The sequence below is a fragment of the Pseudopipra pipra genome, chromosome 9 (assembly GCF_036250125.1).
Source record: "Pseudopipra pipra isolate bDixPip1 chromosome 9, bDixPip1.hap1, whole genome shotgun sequence".
Classification (NCBI taxonomy): domain Eukaryota; kingdom Metazoa; phylum Chordata; class Aves; order Passeriformes; family Pipridae; genus Pseudopipra; species Pseudopipra pipra.
The window spans coordinates 5,529,354-5,556,838 of NC_087557.1; the positions used below are offsets into that span (position 1 = coordinate 5,529,354).

The 27,485-nt window shown below is 50.6% G+C and overlaps 1 protein-coding gene and 1 long non-coding RNA gene across 4 annotated transcripts in view; one reads left to right on the plus strand and one right to left on the minus strand.

The window, feature by feature from the left end:
* Nucleotides 1–27,485, plus strand: part of PBX1 (PBX homeobox 1) — a 126,932-nt gene that overhangs the window by 22,639 nt on the left and 76,808 nt on the right. The window lies entirely within an intron of this gene.
* On the minus strand, nucleotides 17,742–26,433 carry LOC135418719 (uncharacterized). The gene is made up of 3 exons (XR_010432633.1): nucleotides 24,736–26,433; nucleotides 24,160–24,655; nucleotides 17,742–17,977 (listed from the first exon to the last, which is right to left on the minus strand). It is a non-coding gene; the product is annotated as an uncharacterized LOC135418719 (long non-coding RNA).

Consider the following 27,485-nt stretch of genomic DNA (forward strand, 5'->3'; position numbering starts at 1 on the left):
TATCTTTGTGTCTTTAGGCAAGATGAGGTCTTTTCCCCCCACTCCCAATTAAAAGGTCTTGAGGAGGAAAAGAAATAATAATGTGTATTTGGGTTGACAGAAATGTTGTACTAATTTGTGCAGCTCAATTTCCCAACGTGTTTCAGTAAAGAAGAGTCTCTTGCTTTGCTTTTGAGAAGCATAAAAAAGATGGAAATGTCTCATGTTTACATATTTGAAATTAAGCCTTTTCCTTCTTTATTAAAAATATTTCTCTGAAATTTGACTTTGGTTTTATATTAGAAATACCTTAATGACACATCCAGCTCTCAAGTGATGCTGTTAAAAGAAAAAATATCCTGAAAGAACAGGTATTTGGGCAATTCTGTTGGAAAGTTGCTCAAAGGCAGGAATGCCAAAGTGAAGTGTGCAGGAACAACCTCCACTTCTGGTTCTGCATCCCACCATTCAATCTGTAGTTGTTACCCCACAAGGACTGCATGAAAATTGTCTTTTTTTCCCCCAGATTTACTCAGATGCACAGACAGAGGGGTTTATTCAGGACATTATGGATATCGAACAGCCACAGGAAAATAACCTGAACAATATGCTCTGTAGTTTTAGTGGATCAGGTAGGAGCTTTCTTAAAAGGCACCATGATTTTGCAGCCTGCAGTACCCAGGTGGTGGATCCCAGGCAAGATGAGCAGTCTGAATTTGCATCTAAATTAGCTTTACTGCTTGATCCCCTGAATTGCCCTGAGAGCTGCACTTCTAGGTGGAGAGAGCTTAAATTTTTTTTTTTTTTTCTCTACATGGATGCTGGATGGTTATTAAGCTGCTGTAGAGCGAAGGGAGCTTGTCACACAAGGAATTTGGGTTTGGTCCTCGGTAATACTGGAGGCGTTCATGCCTCTGGCCTGAACGCTTTGGTCTCTTGATGTGATAAGGCTCAGCATGTGTTAGACCCGCGCTTTCCTTTTGGAAGTGCAGGGGTGGAAGGGGAAAGGCCCCGCTGTGAGCACAAGCAGCCCGTGAGCCTCTCTGCACGCCTCTGCCGCGGGGAGCAGGAGGGGGAGCGGGTGGAGCTGGTGGGCTGCGACGGCTTCTTCCAGCTGCGAGCATGCCCGGGATTGCGTGCTCGGAGCGCGGGGCTCTGCCTACCTGCCCTCAGCGTGCTTGGCAAGCCGGGGCTTGCAGGTCCTGTGCGCGGGCTGCCTCTCTTGCTCCATCCTCCCCTGGCTTCGGAGGGGAGCTGGGTGGCTCACAGCCAGCCGCCCACTTCCTTTGCCTTTCTCCAAGGGGTGCTGCTCCTTCCTCCCTGCTGCATGGAGTTTAGGGAGGGAGCTTTCCTCTCTCCTGTGATCAGGGGCTGTGGGTGCTTTGCTGAGCAGCACTGGCTGCTCGGAGAGGCTGGGGCAGAGGCTTTGCAAGGTGCACGCGGCGTTCATTAGACCTGTTCAGCAGGAAGCTTACATCTCAAAAAACGACTGGCTGGGCTGCCTGGTGTGGGGCAGGAAAGCGGGCTCAGCCTTTGTGCAGGAGCCAAAAGAGGTGTAGGTTTGGTTTCTGGGCACGCCGTGTTGTTGAGTGATGCTGGTCAGGTCACTCTGCTTTCCTTGCTGGCCTGCCTGCACAGCAGGGACATCTGTATGTGCACATCTTACAGCTCTTTGATCGATTAAAGCAGCTTGGGTTGTTGCAGAGGAGGGAGCCTGCCTGTTGTCCTCTGCCTGCAGCCTCGCCTTGTGCAGCAAGGGTTTACTGGCAGGAACTGGGTGGGATATTGCGCAGGAGGGGAGCACTGGTGCAGTTGAGTTTGAGTTTTCTTCTGGGGAACTGAAACCACCGATCCCAGAGGTGTTTGAAACCTTTCCCCTCTCTCTCATCTCCATCTTCAAGGTAGATGCATCCTCGGGTTTTGGGTGTTCGCAGTCATTGCTCGCTGTGGGTGCCAGGGCTGTGCATTGCAACACCACGTCCTGCCTCCTGCACAGAGCTGCCTCCAGCAGGAGGGGAGCTGGTGCGTGGAAAGGCACTGGGGTTACGTGATCTATGTTTGAAGATTTCATTAAATCAGGATTAATTTAATGCTGTTTGTGTGCACAGTTTCCCATTCTTCTGCAAATGGGCGCCTTGCCTGCGCCAGGAATTGGAAACGTGGAATATGTATGCTCCTCCTCTTCCCATCTCCTTTTATTTTTTGTGTTGAAAATAAGAGGACCTGTGAGATATTTCCCCTCCCTGTGCTCACCTGCACCTTTTGCCTCTCTGCTGCCCTATGCTTTAATTACAGCTGAGGAAATGGTGTGCCAGTAGATCTGGGGAGAGGTTGCCCCTGTCACATGCCAGACCAGGAACAGGGGACACGCCATCCCTGCTCCCTCCCGACCATGAGCACGTTTCCATCAGTGCTCCTTCAAGCTCTCTCCCTCTCTCCTTAACGTGCTGCTTGTGTAATTGTTGGCTGTTTGTCCACTAATGATTATAAATTAGCGGCCGAGTGTATAAAAAGTTAATGAAGTTCTGTCGGTGGAACCATTACGCCTTCCCAGGCTGGCACGTACAGGTCGGCCGAGCCGGTAAGAAAAGCCAGACACTGAGTCCGGCCTTTCAGGGGATCAGGTTTCAGCTCGCTTGCTCTTTCCTGCTGTGTTTTTTCTTGCTGGATGGAGCCAAAGTTGAGCGCTGGGAATGCCAAAAGGTGGCAGGTGATATTTTCTCTGCTGCAAAATCACCACAATGCTTACGTTGCCCCCACCATCGCTTATTTCCAGCCCTCTTGTTCCATTGTCCCAAGGGCACATCCTCTACTTGTCTCCTTGGCTGTCTGGGGATCAGGCCTGGGGGCTGATCAGGCCTGGACCCCTCAGTTCTGGTCTATAGCAGCTTTTGTTCTGCACATGGGCTTCTTGCATTGAAACCAAACATCTCAGACCCCTTCAGCTTCTGCTGCATTGCTTCTTGAGCATCTGACCGTGGCATGGCAAGAACAGTTTCCATCGTAGTGCTCATGGACAAGGTGTGGGATGGATGTTGGAGAACGTGGCATGATCCTACAGGTATAAATCTACCTGCTATAAACCTCCCACCTCCTTAGTTTTTTTCCTCATCACTCAGAACTTGGCAGGACTTTAATTGTGTGCCCTGGCGTTTCTCTGGGTGGAGGCAGGCTTGGCACAGGGCTTGCTAAAATGAGCAGAGTGGCTCAGGGAAAAAAGTGGAGAAAAAAAAAAAAAGAAGGCGTCCTCACTGTGTGAGTGAGATTTTTGGAGGTGCCACTTGGACTCTGGCACCCCTTCTCTCTGAAAGAGCTGTGGAAACTTGGCAGTAGGGCTGTCTTGTGTCATCCTCATGAAAATTCAGTCGAATTGAGAGCAGATACCCGTCTGCTCGGCAGGTCTCCGAGGAACCCGCGCGACATTTTGGCAGCCAGATCCCGGAGAGTGGCTGCCAGCCCCACGGTGCTGCTGGCTGGGAGTCCCCTCTGGTCATTCCTCAGTGAAGAGTTTTCCTGGGCAATGGCTGCTGTGGAGTGGGAACAGGGGGAAAATGCAGCTCGTGGAGCTCCTTGGAGACAGGACAAGATCTGCAGGGTCAGAGACCGTGGGATCCTGCAGCCGGTGCCTGGGTTGGGGTGACCTGTGACCTGGCCATGCCGTGTGGTGCTTGAGTGCCTTGGAGAAGGTGCCATCTTTTCCACCAGACTCTGGTTTTTCCCAGAGGAGATTATCTGTGCTCTCATGGTACTAAAAGTGTGAACACTAGTCTCCTGGCTGCCTTCCAGGCTGAATGATGGCTTTCAGCATCCCTTATTTTTTCCCCACTGGGTTGTGCTCCGCGGGGCTCCTTCCTGGGGCTGGTGGCCTCCCTCTTCCTCCTCCTCCAAGGAAGGTGGTTGTAAGGGTGCTGGAAGGATGGCAAGAGGAGCATGAGTCTTGCTGGACCTCCGGGAGGTATTTTGGGGTGGGCTGCAGCCACCAGCCAAGCTGCCTGTCTGGATAGCAGGCGTGGGGCCGCGGGAAGCTACTTGAAGTCAGCAGGAGCCTTCCCTTTGATTTGGCTGAGACTGGGATCGGCCCCTGGATTTTGGGCAGGACTCAGTGAACCTCTGTGTCCAGCTGCTGGCACAGGGATTAACGGCTGGAGGCGTGGGTGAAAGCTGGAGCAGTGAGTGGTGTGGCAGGGGCCTGGTGGCCTTGGGCACGTGGTGAGGATTACGGGCAGGTGTTCTCCCTGCCGCCAGCAACCCTGCTACTGGTTGTCTCTTTGAGTCTGGGATGGGGGTTTTGGGGTCTGCGCTTCCCTCCCTCAGCAGAGGAGACCCACAGATCTCTGAGTTTGGGTAGAAAATGCTCCCCTGTGACCCTATGGAGGAGACAATGGCTGGGAGCTGCCAGGGAACTGCCAGTGGTGAGGAGGGAGGCTGGGACAGCCCCCAGCCCCTGCTCCCAGGGCCGATGCCTGCCTCTGCCCGGGGCTGGTTTTCGGGGGCGCAGGCATTCCAGGAATTTGTAAGGAATTAGGGAGCGGGTGGGGAAGAGCGGGAAGACTCCTGCAACATGAACCATCTGGTCTCCTTGGTCTCTGTGCGCAGCAGTGTCTGGGATAAAGGAACTGATCGAAAACAGACATTGTTTGAGACAATAAAACCGTATTACACGTTAATGAGAAAATACATTGGAGAGCCAAGGGCCTGGGGCAAGCTGGGTGTTCTCCTCCCTCTCCCCTCGACCCGTGCATGGCCTGGTGCTGTGCTGCCCACAGGCAGCGGCAGCTCCTTTTCCGTGGGTTTGCTCAGCAAGCCAGAGTGCTGCTGGCAAGCAGGGTTTAAGCAAAGCAGAGCAGGGTTTAAGCAAGGCATGCTTGGCTGGGGTGCATGCCACTGTATCCCTGTCTTTTGTTGGAGGAAAGCATGATCCCAGCAGGAAGGCAAAAAGGAACCTGCAGCCCTGTAGCGTGCATCGTGCAGGGGGGCTTGAGCTGCAACCCCTCCCTCATTCCCACTTGAATGCTCAGCCTGGAAGCCTGTGGAGCCTCAGGTTTCTGCAGGTCCTCTCTCCCAGTAAATAAAGTGGGTTATGGCCTGTTCTCTAGCTGTGGGGTGAGTGCCTCCCATCCACCCGGCACAAAGTTCCCTGAGTGCCATGGGCCAGCCCTGCAGCCTGTGCCTGCTGAACTTGAGCCTCGAAGAGCCCAATGCCCTGCTGGTTATCAGATCCTGTGGGCCCTTATTTCCTTCCCCTTCTTTGTCAGCTCAGGCCTTTTCCTGTGAGATGGGCAGACACTGTCTGCCTCGGGGTGCTTGGGCTTCCTTGGGTGTCCATGGTTTGGCAGAGCCCCTGTCAGCTTCCCTTCTCACTTTTCAGTTCCTGGCCTCCCCCTGTTTCTCCTTGCTGGAGCTGGGTGGGGGTGTCTGCATGTCCTCTGCTCCACATCCCGTCCTGTGAGGGAATTGGGTACCCTTGGGAAGAAAGTCAATACAGATCCTCATCTGGAGGACACTATTGACTCATCTAGGCTTAAAGTCAGGCTTTAGTGATCCTAAGGCTTGGGTTTTCAGGCTTCCTGCCACCCTTTTTCTTTTTTTTTTTTTTTTTTTAATTTTCCCCCCCACAGTGCTGACCTTTGCCAAGGGATCTGTGGGAGGAGGGAGCTACCTAGTAGTGGTAGACATTTATAAGACAGGGAGAAGCAGGAGTTTTGAAGGTGGGGATGGAGAAGCAAAGGGTCTGGGGAGCTGACATGTCTGGAGTCTGTACCTCCCCGCCGAACATTTTCAGAGATCTTTCTTCACCTCAGGCAGGAGCGGGAAGCTGATGGTCCACGACAAAGGCCCCTTTTCTTCTCCAGGCTGGTGTTTTCATAGTGTTGGGTTACATCCCCCTCGCTTTGGGGGGTGGGCGGGAAAGGGGGCATTGATAGAACCTGACACAGCTACATGATGTAATGTTATTTTTTTGGTACCAAAACGAGGCAGTTTTTCACTCAAGGTCAGCAGAATTTATGTTGAGACCTGCTGGAGGGAGGGAGCCTGGGCTGGGGGTACGGGATGGGGTCTCCAACCCAACCCTACACACCCCAGCGCCTCCTCCAGCTCTGCCACAAATCCCACTGCCTGTGCAGAGGTAACAAGCACATCACCCCCAGACCTTTCCCCACTCCCCCTACCCCTCAACTCGTGCTCAAGCTGAAATATTTTAATTAAAACGGATTCTGTTGGGAGCATGGAGCCAGGGAAGCCTGCTGCAGACCCTGCTTTTGGTCACTGGGCCCTCAACATCTGTTTCCTATTGAAAGCTCTTTAGAAGGGAGAGCTGGCCCCTCCTCCCATCCCCAGTTTCAGTCCCTTTGGAGACCAACACACAGCCCAGCTTTCCAAGGGTTTGTCCCCCTCCCAGCCTCCCCCCAGCCCAGCCTAGCTAAGGTTTTGCTCAAATAAAAATAAACAAATGGAGTTGATTGCAGGCAGCAGGGAGGCTCACTGCAAGCTTGAAGCTTTATCAACGTGATCCCCCCCAGTGTGGCTGGGGTGAGGTTGGGGTCTCCATGCTTGCCCAGCAAGGAGAAAAAAAAAAATCAGTAGATTTGTTGCTGTGGGGCTGAAAAAGTAGTTTGGTAGTGGGGATGTGCATGGGAAAAGCTGTTTGTGTCCTAGGAAGATGAGCTCTGCCTGTTCCTCTGTCTGGAGGCAAGTGATGCCACCAATGTCAGCCCTTCTCTTTGCTGGTGTGGTGCCTGTGCCAGTCACAGTTTACATTTTGGCCATTAGCTAAGCCTTTTGTCATGCTCTTTCCAGCTGAGATGATCCAAGATGCAGGGGGCTGTGGATTGCCTTCAGCAGCCGAGGTCTAGGTGGGAAGGATGTTAAGAAGAACAAACCCCAGTGGACATGGTGGTTGGTCGTGAGACCTCTTGGGATGAGGTCTCCTGTTCCACAGGAGCATCACTGCAACCTTCCAGCAATTGTTGGTATTTTGGGAGAGGCAGCTCCCATGGAGAAATGTGGCTGTGGATTGTGGGAATGCTGGGATGTAGCAGAGGGAGTGCTGGATCTGCATGGAGAGGCGACATGATGTGGTATCAGTGACCATCTGTTTTGGCCAATGCGTGGCTTGGAAAAGCCAGAGCATGGACCACCTCCTGCCAAACTGGCCAGGGAAGGCTGAGGGATGTTGGTATGGCTGCATCAGTCAGTGTCTTACTCAACAGCCTGGTGAGATCTGGTGGACTCACGCAGCATGAGTAGGAAAAAAAGTCGCCAAGGCTCTTCCACTTCTCCGACAATGATGCTGATGGATCCGTAATCCCTCCTGGCTGGTTGCATGAAGAATGGTAAAGACAGTCTGCGGTGGCAAGTGCTCTCCAGGGGATGGCAAGTGAAGTGGGTCTAGGATTTGAACAGATTTGTTGCTGTTGAGGCTGTTTGCTTCAGTTAGTTAAATCTGGATGGTTTGCAGTCTGGATCCCTGACCCCCCTTGAATCTCCCAAGCAAATACTCCTCGGATTGGGGCCTGTGGGAGTTACCAAGGCAAGGCCTGTCTGGAGGCACCCCTTGTGAGACAGTGCCGTGTCCCCAGCGTGGATGGGCTGTGGGAGTTCAGCGGAGGGACAGGAGATGGGTGGATCAGAGAAGGGAGGTCAGAGTACCGTGATTCTGGGAAGGTCGCTGTGCTGCCGGCGTTTGCCCTGGAAAGCGGAGGTTGCAGGCGTGTCCAGATGTGGAGAGGTCAACCCAGCACCCTCCTCATAGGGAGGGTAGAAGTTCCTCCCTGGCCATTTTAATGGAGTGCTGCTGCCATTTGGGAGCGTGGGAGGGAGTGGGAAGAAGATGGAGCATGGAGAAAGGGGTAAAGGTGGTTGAAAAACTAGAGGGAAAAATATAAACCTGTAACCTTTGAGAGTTGATTCTCACCACATTAAAGGGTTTTAAAGAAGGTTGTTTCTCTTCCTTTTCCTGCAACTTTTTCCTGACCCCTTTCAAATCGAAAAGCTTTATCAAATGTTAGTGGCTTTACTTTTTTGTGATTGTTGCTTTTGGCTTGAAAGGCAGGAAGCCAACAAAAGGAGTTTGTGCTGAGCTGGCTGCTGTAACCCCCTCTCCCCAAAACAGTGGATGCTTTTCAGTGTCCATATTTCAGTGCAGTGTTGTGGTTGGGGTGGCAGAGCAGGGAGTCTGCTTGGGAGTGAACAACTACATCTGCTTGTTTAGGGAGACCTCGTGGTCCTGGTCTGGGATGTTACTGACTTCCTTGCAAAATGCCTGAGTGCAGGTTGTACCCAGTTGTGTGGTAACTAAAGAAGGGAAATTCGGCTGAGATGATGTGATGAGCAAGTCTTGATTTCCTGGTCCCCTGCCATCTCGTGACACAGGTTAGCTACCTGAAACACTCTCCTGATGGCAAAAGGTGAGGCATGAACACCCTGTGACTTTACCAGAGCTATTCCCAGATAGGAGTGGTAGGGAATTAAACCCTTTCCCCGGGATTCCTGTTCCTGTAGGCTACCAACCGGTGCTGCACTCTCCTGCCCTGTATTTTATCTTCCTGGTGATAGTTTCCTGGCTGTGATGCTCCCCTGATATCGGGACCAGCTGCTGCGTGAAGACGCGCGCATGTGTGGGACACAAAGGTTGCGCGTATGAATGAGTAAAAACTTGGAAAGAGTCTTAACGCCGCCTTTATCTCATGGAAGAGGAATTTTTTGATGAAGACTCGGAAAATCATCTATCTTCCCCCTGTTGTTTTGGCAGCGGTGTTGCCCACAAGGATGCACCCTAGCTGTTCCTTAGGGACCTGTGGGGGTCTCTTCAGATGCGTGCGTAAAAGCCCCCGGGCTGCCTTCGCCAAGTTTGTTTTATGTCTTTGTTCTAATGAAAGTTGTGTGCTGCTTCCCATTTCCAAGCTGTTGCTGCGGTGGTGGTGGCGTTCGCTCTCAGCAGCTGAAGAAAAGCTCTTGGTTGTTTCCTCCCCCCCCCATACCCCCTCCCACCCCCCCCACCTTTGCATTAACATCTGGACAAAGATTAATGCATGTGTTGGCTGTTTCCACTTGCTTTGACATCTTCGCAGCTTTAATGAAAAGATCATTTCTCCGGTGGAGGAGCGGTGGCCCGGATTGCAGCGGGGTTTGCTCCCCACCTCTCCCCAGACAGTGAGTGTGTTGGGAACAAACTCTGCAAACTTGGCGCAGGCAGGGGGAGCGTAAGTGAAAGCTAATTGGAAGCAGCCCTGACTTGCACTCTGCTGGAGCTATTTACAATATCTTTCATGCAGTGACTTATTGGGTTATTCGCTCAAAGGAAAAAAAAAAAGAACCCCTGCTTATTTATAGCAACGATGGTAACCACTGATACATGAGCTGGCTTGGGCATGGAAGCATCTGTCCTGGTCAAACCTTTGCCTGTTAATTCACATCTTCACCCCCCAGCCCTGGATGCATAGAAGCACATATGCAAATATTGCTGTCTGGGGGTCACATGTGGGTGCCGGAGACCTCTCAGACTTTCTCTTACGTTCCTGCCTGAGGTCCTGTGCCATTGCACCGGCCCAGGCTGCTGTCTGCAACACCCTTGGTCTCCCGCTGTGTAATGCCTGGTGGGTGGTGGTTTTCCATCATCAGTTTTTCTGGGGTGGTTGCTCAGAGTTGCACAGTGGGGTGAGGATGTGCCTGGAATTGCCTTGGACCAGTATTAACTTGGGGTTGGGGAGAGGAGGCGCTCAATGTTAGTTTCAGGAAGGAGGCATGTGCAGTGAGTTGTGGATGTAGGGTGTCCTTATGTGGAGCAGGTCTGGCCTAAATAGGCATGAGGGGTGTCCTGGGTCAACCAGACAGGAAGGGTTCAACTGGGGATGGATTTGTGCCATGGGGCTCATGTGGACCCTGGCCATTACTCCCACTTTACCCAGATCCTGATGGTGATGTGTTCAGGTCTGCGATCCTGACTCGTCCCTGACCTGTGCTGTATCCAAATCATGGGAATGTTATTTTAGTCTGGGGAAAACATGAAGTGTAGGTGAACTATCTGCCTGCCTGGAGATGCTTGTTCCACCTTCCACATCACCCTGGTTTCCCAGCAATTGGCTTCTGCCCCTGCCTCTTGCTGATCTTGTTGTTATTTTTTTTTAAGCCGGGCATTGATGCTTTTGATGTTCCCAGCCTCCTATCTCTGCACGGCTCCTGCAGTACCAGCCCCGTGCCTTTCATTACCGCATTAACAAACTCGAGTCGTGCCTAACGAGGACGCCTCATACGTTATGCTAATGATCAAGAGACATGTTAATGATATTTTAGAAGCCTAATTAGTGGAATATATAACTATATGCAATTTGGTAATGGACTGTGACAAGAAGTTGTTAAAAGGGGGCTTGACAAATCCAGTTGCATGTGGCCTCAGACAAACAGTTGCTGAGAATAGATGAAGAGGAGCGGGGTCTCTGCGTGCGTGCGGGTGCTTGCGTCTCGCCTCCCCATGCTAAGGGGTGTGTTTTTTGGCGCCTGTGCTCGTCAGCCTGACTGACACAAGCTGGTTTCTTGGCTCTAAATTTCCTATTCTCCTTCTTGAACTGACGTGACCAAAGCTTCAATTCATGGGCACAGTAATTTTCCCTCTCCATCTGTCGATATCTGCACACACACACGTATGAAATACGGTCACCGTGTCTGCGCGGGGAGGTTGCACTGTGGACGGCCAGGGCTGTGGTTCTTCACCACTCGGGACGAGGCAGAGGAGTTGTCAGAGCAGCACCACATCTTGTGTGCTGTATGTGTACCCCTGAACATCTCATTTAATGGCAGCTCTTCTCAAAGTAGATACGCAGCCATGTGTGAGCCTGTGTGACTTCTGGGCCATGGGAGAGGACCACAAGTCATGCAGGACCTATGTCAGGCAGTTCCTGAAAGCACCACCTTAGCTGTGAACCTTACCAGGATGTGGGCTCCTTGGTTTCTCTTCCCTGAACATTGGAGAGGGCGGTCTGGCTGTAGAAACCTCTCCCTGGGCAATGCAGATAGTTCTCAGGTGTTTTTGCTTGATATGCTTTGTGCAAGCTGGTTGCCCAGTTCAAGGCCAGGGCTGAGTGTTTAGAAATCTGATGTCCTGTCTTGGCTGGACCAAGGGAACCTTATTTGAACCTTAAGAAAGGCAGACTGGATATGGTCTTGAAGAAATGCTAGCTGGAGGGTGTGCTTTGGTGGCCAGCATCTCTGAGGACTGGATTCCATGACTGTGCAGTGGGGATGTGAAAAACACAAGTTTGTGTTTCATGCTTCGCATGTCATGAGTGGGAGTAGAGACAACCGGGTAACAGCAGCTGGGTGGTTGTTATCAATCCCATTTCTGACTCCATGGGGTTGCAGGCTGCTGCTTTGTGTGTCTGGCTTCTCTTCTGCTTAGTAGAATAGGAGCCTTCTTCTTGCATCCCATGGGAGAGGAGAAACCTGGTTTCTCTTCCAGGCTCTGCTCCATCACTGCTCCATGACCTGGAGCAGCTTGTGTTGTTGCTGTGCTGGAGCTTCTCATGTGGGGAGGAGGTGACTGTCCTTGTCTGACAGTAACTGAAAATAAGTCCAAGCATGGGGGCAAAGAGTTAACGGTATTAATTCCTGTTGCTTATGAAGCAGTGCCAATTATTAAATCTTATTTCATGATACCAAGCCTAATTTTTGTCTGTCCTTAATGACTTCCCAGTTTTCCCAGCTGTATCCTGAGAGCTGCACCATTTCATTACTTTGTGCCTCTTCATATGTATGAGTTACATACCTGCCCTAAAATCAAGACTTTAATAAGATAAAATTCCCATCAAAACTCTCACTTTCTTATTATATGAATATATGCACTGTACCTCTCTCTGGGAAGGAGACACTGAGCTGAAGGGACAGGGAAGGATGTACGTGGCCTTTCAAAGAGTTTCCAAATAGAGGGCTGGGTGAGAGGTGTGGGGCCAGATGATCCTGCTAGGAGTGGAGACATGCTCCCATCCTGGGTGTGTCTGGTCTGTGTGGGTGTCTGTGGTTCGGGGGACACTGCCTGTTCCGTCCAGGAGCAGTGATGGATCTGTGAGGGGAATCTGACCCCGGGACAGCTCACTGCCAGTGGGGCTGCCTGAAACACTTGAATCAGGAATTTGCAACTGCTTTGAAGCTTGGAGAACTTTCATCCTGTTGATTTTTCTCCTCCCTTTAAACCTATATTTTTTAAGACGTTAAATTTCTTTTACTTATTTGGTTTCTTTTCCCCCTGCTAATAACTAAATTATAATGAGGCTCCCAGTGGGATTTAAAAATATATATATATATAAAAAAACCCCAAAACCAACCACATAAAAACCTCTGCAGAAATTATTCTCCCCCCTTTTTTTTTCTTTCCAGTGCAATCCATTCTGCATAATAGCTCTTTGTCTCGCTGGCAGATAGGCACGGGGGAGGCCAGGAGCCGGCGAGGCAGCGGTGGCTTTCGGAAGAGTTTCGTGCCGTCCTCAACCAAATGGCGCAAAGTTCCCCTTGGGGGGGGAGGAGAGGGCATTGCAAACTGTTTACCCCCCAGCTTTGTACCCAGCTTCCACCCTGCCTCGTTTGTGCTGAGGCTCGGATGAGCTCACCTCACCCAGCATTCCTGCCATGAGACAGGTATAATAAAGCAGGAGAATCTCTACACTCTGCGATTTCATTCCACGGATCAAAGATCAAAGCAGAGGAATACACAGTGACCATAAAATTAACTGCTTTTTCAATTTTACAATGCTTTCGGTGATAAAGAATCATATAAATTTAATATTAATTAAACACTTAGCTTTTAACCTCCTCCTGCATCTACTTTTGGCTCCTTGTTGGGGAAAAATTAATTGGGCATCTTAAATCTTGCGTTACTAAATGCTTTGACAGGGGGTTTCAAAAGCACTTAGAACTCGAGCAAAATGTATTTTCTCCATTTGTCCTTCCACTCACCTAATTGAAAATCTTAGAGGGGAAAGGGAGGGGGCAGGGAAGAGGAAAGGAAAAAAAGTACCATTTTATGGGTTTGTTTCTTAAAAGGCAAAAAATGGGGGAGAAGGAGTAAAGCATAACTTATAGCTGCTCTTATGTTCTTGGCCTTAATTCAATCCCCGTCACACTTAACACCTTGCAAAATGGAAGCGATTGATCTTCTATTGCAGATGGCCTATCGATCGGGAGCTGGGTGCTGGCAGCGCGCTGCCACTCGCTCCCGTGCCGGGATCGCCTGCTTCCTTCCCTCCCATCCCCAAATTCTCCTCTGAAACTAAACCTGTCCGTGTGGTGCGTTGGCTGTGTGGGGAAGGCATAAACATACGCGTGTGCCTCTCCCTGCCTCCCGGTATGGTAATGTATATGATTAGCTTCCGACCATCACAACGCAGCTGCCTTTGGGGTAGAGCCCAGCAAGTGACTTTTTAGTGGCAAACGGCAACGCTTCATGAATGTGCGAGGAAGGAATTGCAAAATACTACCCTCGCGATCCAAACCGGAAAGATTCAGTGGGAGGAAAGCTCTTGGAAATCAGTAACGTTGCAAAAGACCTAAGGAGCACAGCGGAGAGCAAATTAGATGTGTTACTTGCAGTGTGGTTTGGCAAAAAGGGTAGCAGTGGGCTTTCTGGGCTGTAGAGGCCACACTTGATAGAGCAGGAGAGATCTTAGTTCCTTTTCCTAACTGGGTATGGCATATGTCTCCAGACATCTTATTAATGCAACGATACTGGTGAAATAAGTGGAGTTTCAAGAACTCCAGACGTATGGGATTGAAGCTAGGAAGTTATGGAGAGCAATTCTCCCTTTGTGGTGGAACCTCATTAATTTCTATGGGAGACCAGGAGACACACCAGCAGCTAGTCTCTGAGGGGATGTTAGGTGCTTGCATGTGGTAGGAAACACCTGGATTGAGAGAACCTTGAGAAAATAAATTAATGAGCAACAGGATGTTGAGTAGTAGCTCGTTGGATGAATGGCGTTTTACCTGTTTGTACCGTTTATTTGCACAGCACCGGAGTTTCGTGGGGTCTTTTGTGAAAACAGAAGAGTAACAGCAGCAGAAGACTTCTACAGGCATCTCTTGTGGTTTCTGCTGCAATTTACTGAGAGCAGGTCTCTGAGTGCGAGTGCATGGAACCGCACAAACACGATAGAGCTTGATGGAGAACCCAGCAAATTAGAGGCACCCTTAGACCAAGTATATGAGTGGACATGGTCCAGGGCTAAACTTCTGAATCTGGGTTTTGAGCAGTGTGGCATTAATGATTCATTGTCTTGTTGATACTCTATTTGAAATTCTTGATCTGAGTTTGAAATAAGACTTTCCTCTTGATTTTGAGGATGGTTAAAGATGTTTTTCCAGAGAAGAAGCTCCCTCTTGCCAACTTCAGGAAGTGACTATTGCCACTTTGCTTCTCCCTGGATGAACTTACCGAGGGGTGTTGGTGCGAGATGGTGAGGAATTATCAAATCAGTAACATAGACCTATCCCTGGACTAGGAACTGGATAGTGAAATTCCGGATGGACAAGGGATGAATTGAAAAAGGAGGCCAGAAACAGGGTCTGAATGGAATTGCAGGGGATTATACTGCGGGGGGGGGGCAAAAGCTGCGAGGGGTTGGAGATATTTTGCAGCATGCTCTGTGGTTGGCACTATTCTACATACCTCCTTTTCTGTGTTGAGCTCCCAATTCCTTGCAGGGTTCATTTTAAACTAGTGGAAACAGAACAACCTGATGCAGGTCACCATGGACAAATTCCAGGAGGATGGTCTGTTGTTTGTTTTGGGGTGAGGTGTTTTTTTTTCATCATTACATTTCCTTGAGGGTTTCCTCATTCCATTCTTGGCTGGTTGTACATTTTTAAGAAGGGATCTCGAACTGGATGCTGAGAACCATCTGGTCCAGCAGACCAATTCAAGGACTCATCATTTAAAGGACCAGTGTGACATAGTACCTGAAGTGGGCAAGGAGTGATGCAGCCTCTGTGCATGGCAGCATTCAGATAACAAGGTAGGGCCAACAGGGTCTTTTTCTCTACTATATTAGACTATTGGAAAAGCACCTAGATCGTTGCACTGGTTCTTTGTGGCCAAACAGTGCCATACACCTTGGAAAACAGGAGCTGCACCTCTTCTCCTGCTGACCCTGGCTCCCCCAATTCAGCCCTGGGAAAATGAGTTGTGACTTGTGTGCGGACTTTGCCTGCCGGGGTCTCACCCTTTTCTTGGGAGCAAAGGGTCCGACACTAGGACTCAGTGTTTTGATGGATCGATTTATTCTAAAAAGTGTCTTGGGTTAGATGGAAGGCATTAGTGAAGGACTGGGTAGTGTTGATGCTGCAGTGACTCCACGTGGGCTCTCACAGATGGTGTTTGCGAGGGATGAAGAACGTTCCTATCTTCAGATGCATAGACAAATCTGTGGCTTTGCATATTTGAGATGTGGGACTCGGTCCTCACTTGCAGACCAATTGTTGGTATTTAATAAACATGTTGCAAATCAGGATGTGTTTTCAAACTGGACTAGATGAAGAATGTGCCGATATCCAAAGCCACCTCTGAAATTTGGTGCTAAGCATCCCACGTCACTACAGGCGCGTGCTTGCTTTTGTCTTCACCCTAAAAACTACTGGTGCTGGGCTAGGGGCTGGCAGTTGCTTAAATAAAAGGCTTAGGTTACCCCAGCTCTCTGTGTGCAGCTGTGGAAATGCTTTGATACGGCTTATCCTCCAGGATCCATAAGAAAAGTCATTGAGAAACAGCATTACTCCAGTGAGGCTTTTCTAAGTAGTCCTTTGTGCTTCAGAGTGTAAGATAACGTTGAGGGGAGAACACGCCGCGCTGCAGCTCGACCAGCAGCAGGAATAATGAATGGAGGAAAGTGCTGCTGGGCTGTGCTTGCTTCCCTCTCCCCAGTGGCTCCAGTTTAAAAGGTTTCCATGCCTTTAGGATTGCCAGCAGCAAAGGAAGGTCTCCTGGGTGAGGATGAAGACCCTGCTGTGCTCTGCTGTGGAATGGGGAACGTGAAAGGACCTGGCAAGATGGCACAGCCTGTGTGGGGGCTTTGCACGGTTGGAGGGGAGATGCTGTGAAGGAAGTGGGGGGTTTGTTGAGACCTCAGAAGATGCTAGGAGGGATTGGCAGTGGGCTTAAACCAGGCTATTCCTGCTCATGGTGGAAGAGCTTTACCCATTTATACCAGCTGGGACTCGTCTTGTTTTTCTGCCACGTGCCTGCAGCTCCGTGTGGGGCAGTGCGCACAGAACTGCTGGGTTTGGCTTGTGTTTAAACCCCGTTGGTAATGTTGCTGGATTGCCCAAGTCTTGCTCTTGGGAGAAGCCGAGAAGCTGCATTCCTAGCCAGGTTTGAAAAGCAGACCTGGGGTCTCGAACAGCTTGAAATGGTTTAAAAAACGTTGCTGGTTCTTCAGGATCTGAATTCTCAGAGGTGTGCACAGTGTGTGCTTACAGCGTGCCTGTGTGCAAGTGCAGACTGTGGTGGATGTAACTCGAGCCTCGTCAAAACGATTTCATGCTTTAACAAAACTTTGACTAATTTAGAGTTTGGTAAGAAGAGGAAATGTTTAAACTTTGGTTGGTGCCTGAAGCAAAACAGCTCTGGGTTGTGGAGTTCAGGGAGGATTGCTGCAGTGCCAAAGAGGCTGTGAGCAGCATGGACGATGGGGATGTTCAGGGCACATTTGCAGATGCAAAAGGTAGACTGCAGTAAGATTTATTAAAAAAAAAAGCAAACACCTCCCAAACCTCTGGAATTCAGCAGGAGCAGCACATACACCGAGCCTGAACCTTCCTGTCACATTAACCCCATAGCAGCACACGGTGCTTGGTAGTGAGTGTTTGAAATCAGGGCATGGCCCATCCTCGGCTTTACCCCGATGGGCACCTGCCATCCTGGCAAGGCTCTCCTGGCTCAGGATATCCCCAGATATTTTTACTTTGGGGGAGCTATCATGAATCCTCAGGTGTTGGTTTTGTCCCTCTTGTGTCCAGGCTTTTAGCAGTGCAGTGCAGCAAGGGCCCAAAGGCAGCTACAGTTCAGCACCGGTCACTTTGCCAGCGCTGGCAGGAGGAAGAAAGTGTTTGAATTTGGGTCAGTCACTCACCAGTGCTCCTCGGGGAGGCTCTGGTTTCTTGTTCATACGAGAATGAGATCACCCAGTTATGTTCAGAAAGGCTTCAGAAATGTGCAGGAGTTCTTGTTACCTGCTCCAGCCATGGAAAATTAACTCTGCACACGCGGTTCGCTCTGGGGAACTTTGCAGTCTTTTGCTCTTAATTCATGGTATTTTCTCTGGCTTCTCCCTCTGGTCCCTTTTCCATAAAAGTAAGTAAAAGAAAAAAATAAGGCAGGCAGTGGAGAGGAGAAAGCGGCTGCAAAAAGGCTGATCCACCAGCAAGGGGCATAGACTTGTTTGTGAAGCTCTTGGTCCCACTGAGAACAGGCATGGGCTGTTCAGCCCTCAAAGGGGAGTTGAAACCATCTCGTCCCAGCACCACTGTTCCCTCTGCCCTGCCCCTGTTCCTGTCTCCCAGCTGTGCTGCATCTCCATCCCCATCCACACGAGGCCCAGCCCATTTCTCCTTGTCCCCAACACATGTGGCATCGTGTCCCTGTTGTATTCCCATGCCTTTGTAGGGTGCAGAAAGCTCTGTTCTGTGGCTGGGCACATGGAGAGGAAAGGAGACCCTGCCACCCTGCTGGGGCAAAGCCCCTTCCCCAGCTCATGGGGACATTGGTTAGTTGACCTCCCCTGTCCGCTGCCCACTGCCCCCCCCCCCTCCTTCCTGCCATCGGAAGGAGGGAAAGAAAAGGAGAAACAACCATATGAAAAAAATGTTAATTTATTAATCACGGAATATATAGCAGTTCATCTGAAATGCTGTTGCTATGCCAACACCCTGGGAGTTTATTTTCTTAATCCAGGAGCGAAGCGTTTGGTCCCCCGCTCTCCTGCTGAGCTATTTGAATATGTTGCTGCTGCCGCCATATCTGTTTAAAAGGGAGAAGGAGGGGAAAAAGGGAGGAAAAAAAAAAAATAAAGTAGGCTAAACCACCAAAGCAGTCAGATGCAAAGCAGTAAGAAGCCTTTCTCAGTACGACTTAGTAAAAATGACACAAATTAATATACTCTACTTAAACCAGACCAAGATTAATGCTTCTCTTTCAGAGCAGCTTAGTCCAACTGTCACTCGACAAGCGTTCGTCGGACAAAATCAACACTAATCAACATTTATTCCTCTCTTGCCCTTGGGTCTGAGGAGCGTAGAACGGGCTGCGCCATTCTCCGGCTCGTCTCGCCACGCTTTTCACCCTCCATCCAGCTTCGCCATATATCACCCTTCCTCTCTGTGCTTCTGCTTGTACGGATCCACACGCTCAGCTATCAGGCTACATTAGAGGCATGATAGATTTTCTGTTTTAATTTACATCTATTATATTACAACATAACAGATCCTGATTCAGTGGAGACCAGTGTCTCCTACAGCCAGACTCTTTGGGAAGATTTCTGCGTTAACTTTTTAAGGCTGGTTGCAAAGTGGCTCGGATGGACTCTCCTTCTCCCTCCTCTCACCTCTGAGTGCTGCGCGAAAGTGTCGTGGTGCACTTCACTCAGGGAAGCCTGTGGCTGTGTTGGCTGACATGCCATGGAGCTGGGAGGTGGCGGCTTTGGAGGGGACAGGCAGCTGAGTATCGTGTGCCACTGCTTCTGTGAGCTGGCTGCCCGGCTGCTTTGTCACTGAAGCCTGGAGCAGACTTTGCCCTGCCTTGCTGCTGCCCTGTGCCCTAGACCCCCTGATGAGGTTGAGGGGAAGAGAATTGAAACCAGCTGTTGATGTTGGGAGGGTGAGGTCCCAACATACCCATAGGGCATCTTCCCGTTTCCTGTGCAGGGATGCTGAAGCCATGAGTGTCTGGCTCATGTAGGGTGGCAGGGTTTTGCAAAGATTTGCAGCTAATTCCCACCATATCTTTGGAGCAGGGAAAGGACAAGTCTGACCTAAAGTCTGGCTGATTTCTTGAGGTCTTGGTGGGGCCATGCTCCAGCTGACTTTCCCTTTAAGCATTAGATTTGTCTTGTCTGGTTGTCCGGAGGGTCTGTGGGGAACAGAAAAAGGCAGAAGAGTGGAAGAAACCAGAGCATGTTGTGTTTGTTTCCTCTCCGATGAGCGGAAAACCAGTGAAGGTCATGATGCTGCTGCACCCAGCTCAATGTGATTTTGAAGAGCTCTTCCTGTCTTTGCAGCCTTGGGTTATTAAAATGGGAGGAAGGGAATCCCTCCTCCACTTTGCCGTTTTTGCACTTTGCGTTCAGTGCTTTTTTCCCTGATTTGTTCTGGCAGTGCACTAATTTGGGGCTTGGGTGATCTATATGTGACTTTTTTCCAGTGCCACAGAGCCCCAAGCTTGGACAAGACTTTGTCTTATAGTCACCGAGATGAGAGTGTGAGTTACACTCTTGGGCAGACCAAAATCAAGGTGGTTCTTGCTCTCCTTAGTAACCTCTTCTTCAGGCTGTGTGTGCAAGTGTAAATCCGTCTGGGAAGGTGGTAGGCTCAGCTTTCCCATGGGTGTCTAAGAACAGGTTAGAATACCCATCAGGGATGCTCCTGTTCCAGTGTTAGATAAGGGGTCACTCTGCATGTGTCTGCCCACCCCTTCCACTGTTGATTTGGGGTGTGAGGGGCCAGTCTGGTGTTGGGTCTCCCAGTATGAAGTTGGTGCTGATATGCTTACCATCCATTCTGTTCCTGCTGATCGTGGCTAAGGGGCCGAAGTTGCGCTTTATTTGGGGCGTGTTAGTGGTAGCCCTAAGTCTAGAAGTCATGATCATAGATCCCTTGCCCCTGGGGTCCAACACATACTGTCCTCATTGCTGCTGCTAAGCTTGTCTCCATAACATGCTGTGGATGATGAATCAGTGGTCCTAGGGACGAGATCCAGTTAGGAAGTTGCAGTCAGTCTCCCAGGTCAAAGCAGAGCTTGGTGATTTTGATGGGAATCCCATGTCCCTCTTCTGTAGGTCCTTTCTGCCCTGTTGCTTGATCTAGTTTGGAAAGCTGTGGTTTCTCCTTTCTTCCTGGGAGCACTCAGGTCTGTGAAAGCTGAAACACAGAGGCTTTCACTGCCCTTTTCTTCTGTTGTGGCCTCTGTTGCATCGTGCGGAGGCTGCTGGGTGGCAAAGTACTGGAGTGCACTTCTTCCCAGCTGGGATGTACTGAAGGCTGAGCTCAGGGAGCTGGTGGGATCTCTCCCTGCCTTTATCTCTCTCTCTCTCTCTGTTGGTGTGAATGAAGATTTGATTAATGCGGGCACTTTAGCACAAGTGCCATTTTCCAGGCTGTAGCTCTTGGCACAGGGAGTGCTGCCGGACCGGAGCAGAGGAGAACTGCAGGCAGCATCTGCGTGTGCTGGGCACTTTACAGCGTGCCTGGAGGAGAGCACCCTGCTTCCCTCCCTGCTCCTCATTGCTCAGCAGTAAAGTAAATGATGCTTGGTATAACTTTGCACTTACAGGACTGCAACTTAATTTGAAAACAACCCCAAACTCCAAGAACAGGAGGGGCTCAGTAGCCAACTCGTCTCTGCAAACCCACCTCGTTAATTTTAATGGTGGGAGAAATTCTTCAGCGGGAAAGAGAGACAAGGCAGAGATGCTGAACTTGTAGTGCCAGCAGCCCTCGGGGATGGGAGGACAGCAGTAAGCCTCAGCCCATGGGAGATTGGCCAGGGACAGACTTCTCTGTTGAGTCCTGGTCCTTTTGATGACTCCTAAATTATCCAGGCTCCCGCTCCGGCTCCAAACAATGGTCTGGAGCAAAGGCATCGTGGGAGCCTGGATGGTGGGACCATGAGGCTGGGCGGGGACTGCTTGCTCCAAGGCCGCTCCAGACTGTGGGCTTTTCCAACTCCTCAGGGAGGTTTTGGAAAGGAGATAACATGTGTAGGAATTAGTGCTGTTTGTAAAGCACTTGGAAGACGGGAAGAGCTATAGGAGCGCTGTAATTAATAGAGTCTGGCTAATTTAATGTTCTGCCTTGACATCATCTCAGCTGATATATATGTAAGAAAAGCACCTCCATTAGCGCTGGGGAAAATCATTCCCCCTCCAGTGCCAGGGCTAAAGCAACCAGATTTATTTCTCTTTATTGTCTCCAGGAGCTGAAATCCACATAACTCTGGATCTTGGAAGTGGCTGTGCCTGTGAGACAACCTCTTTGCTTTTGACAGATGCCCAAGTGCCCTGTGGTTGAGGCACTGCCATCGCTGTGTCAGAGGACAGCCCAGGTCAGGGCTGGAGGAGAAGTTTGGGGCGAGTGTGATCCTTGAGCGTGGGTCTGGAACAAACTGGTTGTTACTGGGAGGAGGGGGGAAGTTTGTCCTAGGGGTGGCTCTGTGCCAGGTCAGAATGGCCACTGGGAGTGAGCACTTTATTTGAGTCCTAGGGAAACTGAGGAAGAAGGCATTTCCTTGGTAGTAGTGTATGAAGTAGCAACTGAGAGATGTTTCTGCTGCCCTCAGTGGGATACCCAAGGAGACTTGGAGGCAACCGGTATGAAAGAAGTGAAAAGGAACTAGTCCTGTCTACTGTGCATGGATTGGGATTCTTGCAAAACTGAGATTCAGGTGCTGATTGTTTTCCAACCTGAATGTTTCACATTAAGCCATATTTGGGCTGTTGTGAATGTCTGCTGCTGCAGTACTGTTACTGAGAGCTGGGCTGTTTAGTGACATATTTATACTGCAGAAAGTCTTGCTTTTGTTTTGTTTGAGGATCTAGTGTAAGCTGCATTCATGTAATCTGTGCTCTTATTTACCTCACTGTGCTGAAGTGGGGTGAAGGAAATCTCCACCTTTTACTCTTTTTTTTTTTTTTTTTTTTTTACTGCTGCAAACCCATTCTCTAGTTGTCTGGTAGAGTTTTTCCTGTAGCTATGTCTCTAGAGCGCTGGTCAGCACAGCCCTCCTCCCTCTTCTCCCAGGGTGAAATGTGACTGGGCTCCAGAATCCATATATAGCTCTTGGAGAGGCTTTCTGAGATGCTGGCTGGTTTCTGTCCAGCTTTGGATGTGCTTGGCTCACTGGGAAGCTGGGTTATTCCCTGCGCCTGAATATGGCATTGGGGCCTGCCCAAGTCTGAAGGCACTGGCCTTATATGCATAGAACAGGCCATTTCTGTATAAATGTTTTTATAAGGGCTATAAACCGCAGTGCTTTGGAGTGTGAGCCAAGCTCTGCACACTGAGCTCAGAGGAAACTTCCCTGTGAGCATCTCATCCCGAGCTCCTTCTCCACCGGACTTGTTGTGATGGTATGTGCAAACTGGAGAGCTGCCCGCACCAGGATGGGGATGGCAGCAGCAGAGGACAGGGAGCCAGGACAAGGCTTGCCCTGCTCCTGCTGGGTGCTGTTGGCGTGGGAAGCAGCCCTGATGTAGCTGAGGTGTGAAACCAGACATCTCTCCTGGAAAGTTTGTGGGTGTCTGTGTGTGTGCACATACCTATGGCCCCCCCAAGGGTGTCAGCTTCCCCTGCAGCTCTGGTGGCTTTGGAGGCAGCAGGACTGAGTAAGTGACCTTCTCCCAGGTCACTGCCTGCCAGGGTCACTTGGCTGCTCAGCTGCATATCAGAGATGCTTTCCCCTGCTGCTGAAAGAGCAGTGAAGAGATCCTGCTGGAGGAGGAGGAGGGGAGGGCTGGCAGCCCCCACGGACCTGACCCGCTGGGCCAGCTGTGTCTGGAACTGGTCCAGAGGAGGTAGGAGAAGAGATGAGGAAGGGAGGTGGCTATGCAGCAATGGAACTTGTCAGTTCAGCCTTTCATGAGCCTGAGTTGGCCCCTCAGGGTTGTCTGTGCCTCAGTTTCCCTCCCTGTAAAGCTAATGTTCTTGCAAGCCATCTCACCCTTTTTTCTTTTTTTGTTGCAAAACACCATTGAGATTTGGTTGAAAGGTGCCATGGGGGCTTGTGCAACATATAGGCAAAGAGTGATGGGCTAGATAGAAAGCCTAGTTGCCAAGGCTGACTTTTTCCCAACGCAAAGCCACGGCTGGAGCAGGTCTCCCTGCAGGAGGCAGTCCGACCCATCTGTGTTTAATGGGACCACACAACACGGCAGCTGGCCCCGGGCCCGGAGATATTCTTGTAACTTAATAGCGCCCTGCAGAGTCAAACAGTGCTATAAAGGGGGTACAGATTTTTTAACAGGTATGTAGAAACCCAGGGCTACAGATAGGGGTGTCCTGCAGACTGTTTAAAAGCTGCATGCTGCCCACCTTGGCTGTCTGTCCTTATTTATTTCCAGACCACTGGGATCATGTTCCTCCAGTGAGTGCCTGGCTCGAGGCTGCAGGGGTAACAGGTGCTGTCCTCTCTGGGGCCTTGCCTCCAGGCAGGTATGACTCAGCACCAAAAGGTCTCCAAAATGTGGGTCTAAGTGACTCAGGAGCCTGTGATCTCGGATTTCCATCAGGAGAGTCACTCCAAGTCCTAAGGGCTCTGTCGGATGATTTCCCCTGAGATGTGTAGGGGTCTTGTTGACCCTGCACAAGGTCTTCTCCATGGCAAATGTAGCATGTGTGATCTTGGAAAAATAGAATGATTCAAGGTGATCTGCCAGGGATGTTACTCAAGGCCACGTATTTCTTGTTTCTTGTCAAACGGGGCAGGGGGACGAGCCTTTCTCTGCAGAGAGATCCACGGAAGGGGTTTGATACCGCTCCAAAGTGTGCTTGGGGTTTGGAGAGGAGCTGGCTCTGCCTGGTGTCCCAGCACAGCTGCTGCGGACCATGTCCTCTGAATCAGGAGGGAATGGCTCTTGGGAAGAGCTGGAAGGAGATGTGCCCAGCCTGCCAGGTGGACGTTTTGAGTGTTGGGGCTGGGAGCTGCGGGGACATCCATCACCCTGCCCAGCTGGCTGCTGGAGAGGTGTCAGAAGGCAACAGCTTTCTGTCGCTGCTGACCTGGGCTGGGGTTGAACTTCTGACCCAGAGATAAAAGCCTTTCCCCTCCCTCCCCAGCTCCCATGCCCTTTTCCTCAAATTGCCCAGGCTTTCCCACCCGCATCCAGCCAGGCTTACAATGGAGAAAGGTCATTTATAATGTTGCTGCCCTTCTGCATCCCATTCCCGCTAGTACCTTCACCATGAGACCATCTGGCTTCACCAAAAGCCTACCTGCCTCCTGCTTGCTTTCCTCATCCTCTGCTTGCCATGGTTTTAGCTCTCAGCCCACGGAAACGTGACAGTGGATGTGGTGTGCCACGGTGAAAGGAGAAGGGCTGGTGTTCCTTTGGCTTTTGTGGGAGCTGTTGGAAGGCGCTGATGGACGACACGGCTGCAGAGGCAACTTCATGAAATCCATGTAGATTTTGGGTTTCATTGGGTCCTCAGAGCCCACAGAGCTGGACAGGCTTAGGCATGAAGATGGAGAGGTCTCCCCATGCTTCCTCTGCCTCCCCATCCCACAGAGCTGAGCAGGGGAGGGAGGAATGGGGTCCGCGCAAACGCGTGTTACGTCTGCCGCTAATTTTGCGATTGGAAATGAAGCAACAAAGGGAGGTGGTGCAGCGTGAGGATGGTTTAACCTTGATAAAACAGTGATTTCACCAAGGATGATGTTCTCCCATCTATCTTCATCCATCAAGGCGCCGCTGAAATATGCTGATGAAGCCTGTGGATAGGAGTACAGTGCAGTTAAATGGGGCGTTGCAAACGCTCTCTGTACCCCCGTGACAAGGTGACGTTACTTACTGTCCAAATTTAGTGCAGGGAACAGCGTGAACCTCTGCCTTCTGCTCCGTGGGCTGGGGTGGGATGCAGCCAGGGCTGTGTGCCCTCTGCAGAGAGTCAGAGATGGCAGTGGCACCTCAGCGCATTGCTTAATTTTCCCCTTTAGTGCCACCGAGAGTCAGGAGTGCAGAAGCAGTAAGCAAATTGAGCTTCACTATACAAATGCTTTCCCCTCCCTAGCAGAGGGAGACACTTGGTCATGAGGTGCCAGGTGTGCAGGTAAGGCAGGTGATGGTCCTGTTGACTTCAGCTGAACATGGGCTGGTGAGTCTGGTCTGTGGGGGAGTCAGGAAATCCCAGGGCTTTGCTGTTTGTTCGGCTACCACGCGTTTCGCCTGCACATGCTGTGTCGGAGGAGCAGCAATTAAGCTTTATTTATATGGGGTTTCCCAGCTTGCCAGGTGGGAAGTGGTGGTACGTGGGTGTGAGCGCTGCGTGTGAACTTCTCCTCAAGTTTGGGGATTAGCAGCACGGGCCAAGTGCCACAGTCTTTTTTTGGGCAGGTATCTGAGGGCGGTTTGCTGGCTGTGTGCGAGCGTAAATGTCAATAGGTCAGCAGTAAACTGAGCCCTGTAACACATACCCCTTGTGCCCAATCCCTCTGGGACTGTGGCACTGTACGTGGCCCCAGCACTTCCAGTTTCAGCAACGCTGTCCCCGTGTCTGAGCTGGGCCGTGCCAATGCTGGAGTGAGCCGGGATCTCCTCGCCTTGGGAAAGAGCAAGGTGGAGCTGGCAGGGGGAGTTGCTCCATTCCTGCCATGCTGAGAGCTGCAGGGAAATAAAAGATGGGCTGCTGCTGGTGGCATGGGCCCATCCTGACAGGCTCTGGGTGCAGGCACAGCTCATCTCCAGCCAAGTCGTCTTCTTGCAACTGAGTTTATCTTCCTGGGTTGTGCTTCCAGGAGCTGGCAAGGTGTGAGTGTTACCTCCAGGCCTCCTTCCAGACTTGTGCTTGCAACAAGGTAAAGCTATCTGCAATGCTTCTGCAGTCAGCAGGGCTCTGATAGGGCTCCAGAGCTCTCCTCCATAAATAACCCAGATGGGCGGATGCCTCCTTACAGACAAGACATGTGGGGAAGGCTGTATAGTTTGCTCTGGACCCAGGAAAGGGATAAGTCCATCCAGTGCAGTGCAAGGCTGGCATAACCTGCTATGAGGAGGACAGAAAGCCTGAGAAGAGGCTGCCAACCTCTGATTCAGGGACCAGAACACTGATTTCTCACCATCAGAGCTCCTTCTGTCTTAGACCTTTTGGACACCCTGGTTCCCCTGCTCTGTGCCAGCCCTGAACCACTTTTTGGGCTCTCAGTTGTCACTCAAGATGCTGCTCAACCACAGCAGGACCATCCTCAGCCTGACTACCTCCAGGTAGGAGGCAACAACATAACCATAGCACAGACTTCAGCCCATAAGGTCTTTGTCCCACCAAGCTCACTATTTGCTGGTAGATCAGGCTTTGCAGTGGCCTCTCTCCTTCTCTGACATCTCATGGGATACCTTGTGAGCCAGAGGTTGGAGTGGTGGGCTGGTCACCTTATAGCAAGGCTGTTTCTTCCCCTCCTCAGCCTCTTGTGTTCCCATTCTCATATTGCTGCTTCCACTCCTGATGCTTTCGGGAGCATTTGGGGGGAAAAAAAAAGTTGACAAAAGAAATGAATTATGCATAAGGAATTAATTTCCTTGATGAATAGGGACTTACAAACTCAATTGCCATTCGCTTTCAAGGAATGCTTGGGGGAGCTGGGAGGAGGAAATAAAAGCAGAGGATGGAGCAGAGGCTGAGTGGCTGAGCCTGGAAGTGTTCCTGCCCTTTGAGTGGACATGTAGAAACAGCCCTGGGTCATTTAAACCATATGATGGGTTGCACATTCTCATCAACGTGTGGGGTTCTTTGCTGGGTTGAAAATCAGAGCGGCGAAGATGCAGCAAATCCAGCAGTGCATCTGTCAGCGGGTGCCATCCTTGGCTCAGAATAGGAGGAGAAAAGGACCACATGAGCATTTAGATATTTTGATAGGTGGGGAAACTGAGTCAGATGTGTACGTGTGACTTGTTCAGGTGGGGTACAGGCCAACAGCCAATACAGGAGCAGTGCTCAGTGCTCTTGTTTTCCAGAATTTTGCCTTTTTTTCCCCTCGTGTGCCCTTCCCTCCTGCATGCTCCTGTGTCCTGGGAGCAGAGCCAACAACTGGGAGCACTAAAAGCACTGGAGTGAAAATGCTGTAAAAGAGCCTTCTGGAAACTTTGCCCAGCCAGAAAAACTTGCCCCCAAACCCAAGCAGAAAATTCAGATTCCTGATGGGAAGAGAGCATCTGTCAACCCAAGTGATCTGCCTGGCATCAAACAGACAAGCTCTTGTTCTGTGTGTCAGTGTACATGGGAAGCACAGAGGGATGGGGCAGGCCAGTGTTTTGAAGGAAAGGAAAAGTTTACTTGTGATGCTCTTGGGCTGAGAAGTATTTCACCTTTCAGAGCATCAAGGGATTTAAAGGACAGTGACCTGACTGTTGCACTGGCTGATGGATTAGAGAAGTGGTGGCAGAGCAAGGCACAAAGGGGAGCCATGCTGGGCCCTGAGCTCAGCCTGGCATCAGGCAGAGTTAGTGCTGGACAGGTCAGGTCAGCATCCCTGTCTTCCCCAAGATCTGGTTTCCTTAAAGCTTATGTGACTCTTCCTGATCCACTGCAAATAGTGCCTGGTTTTCTGA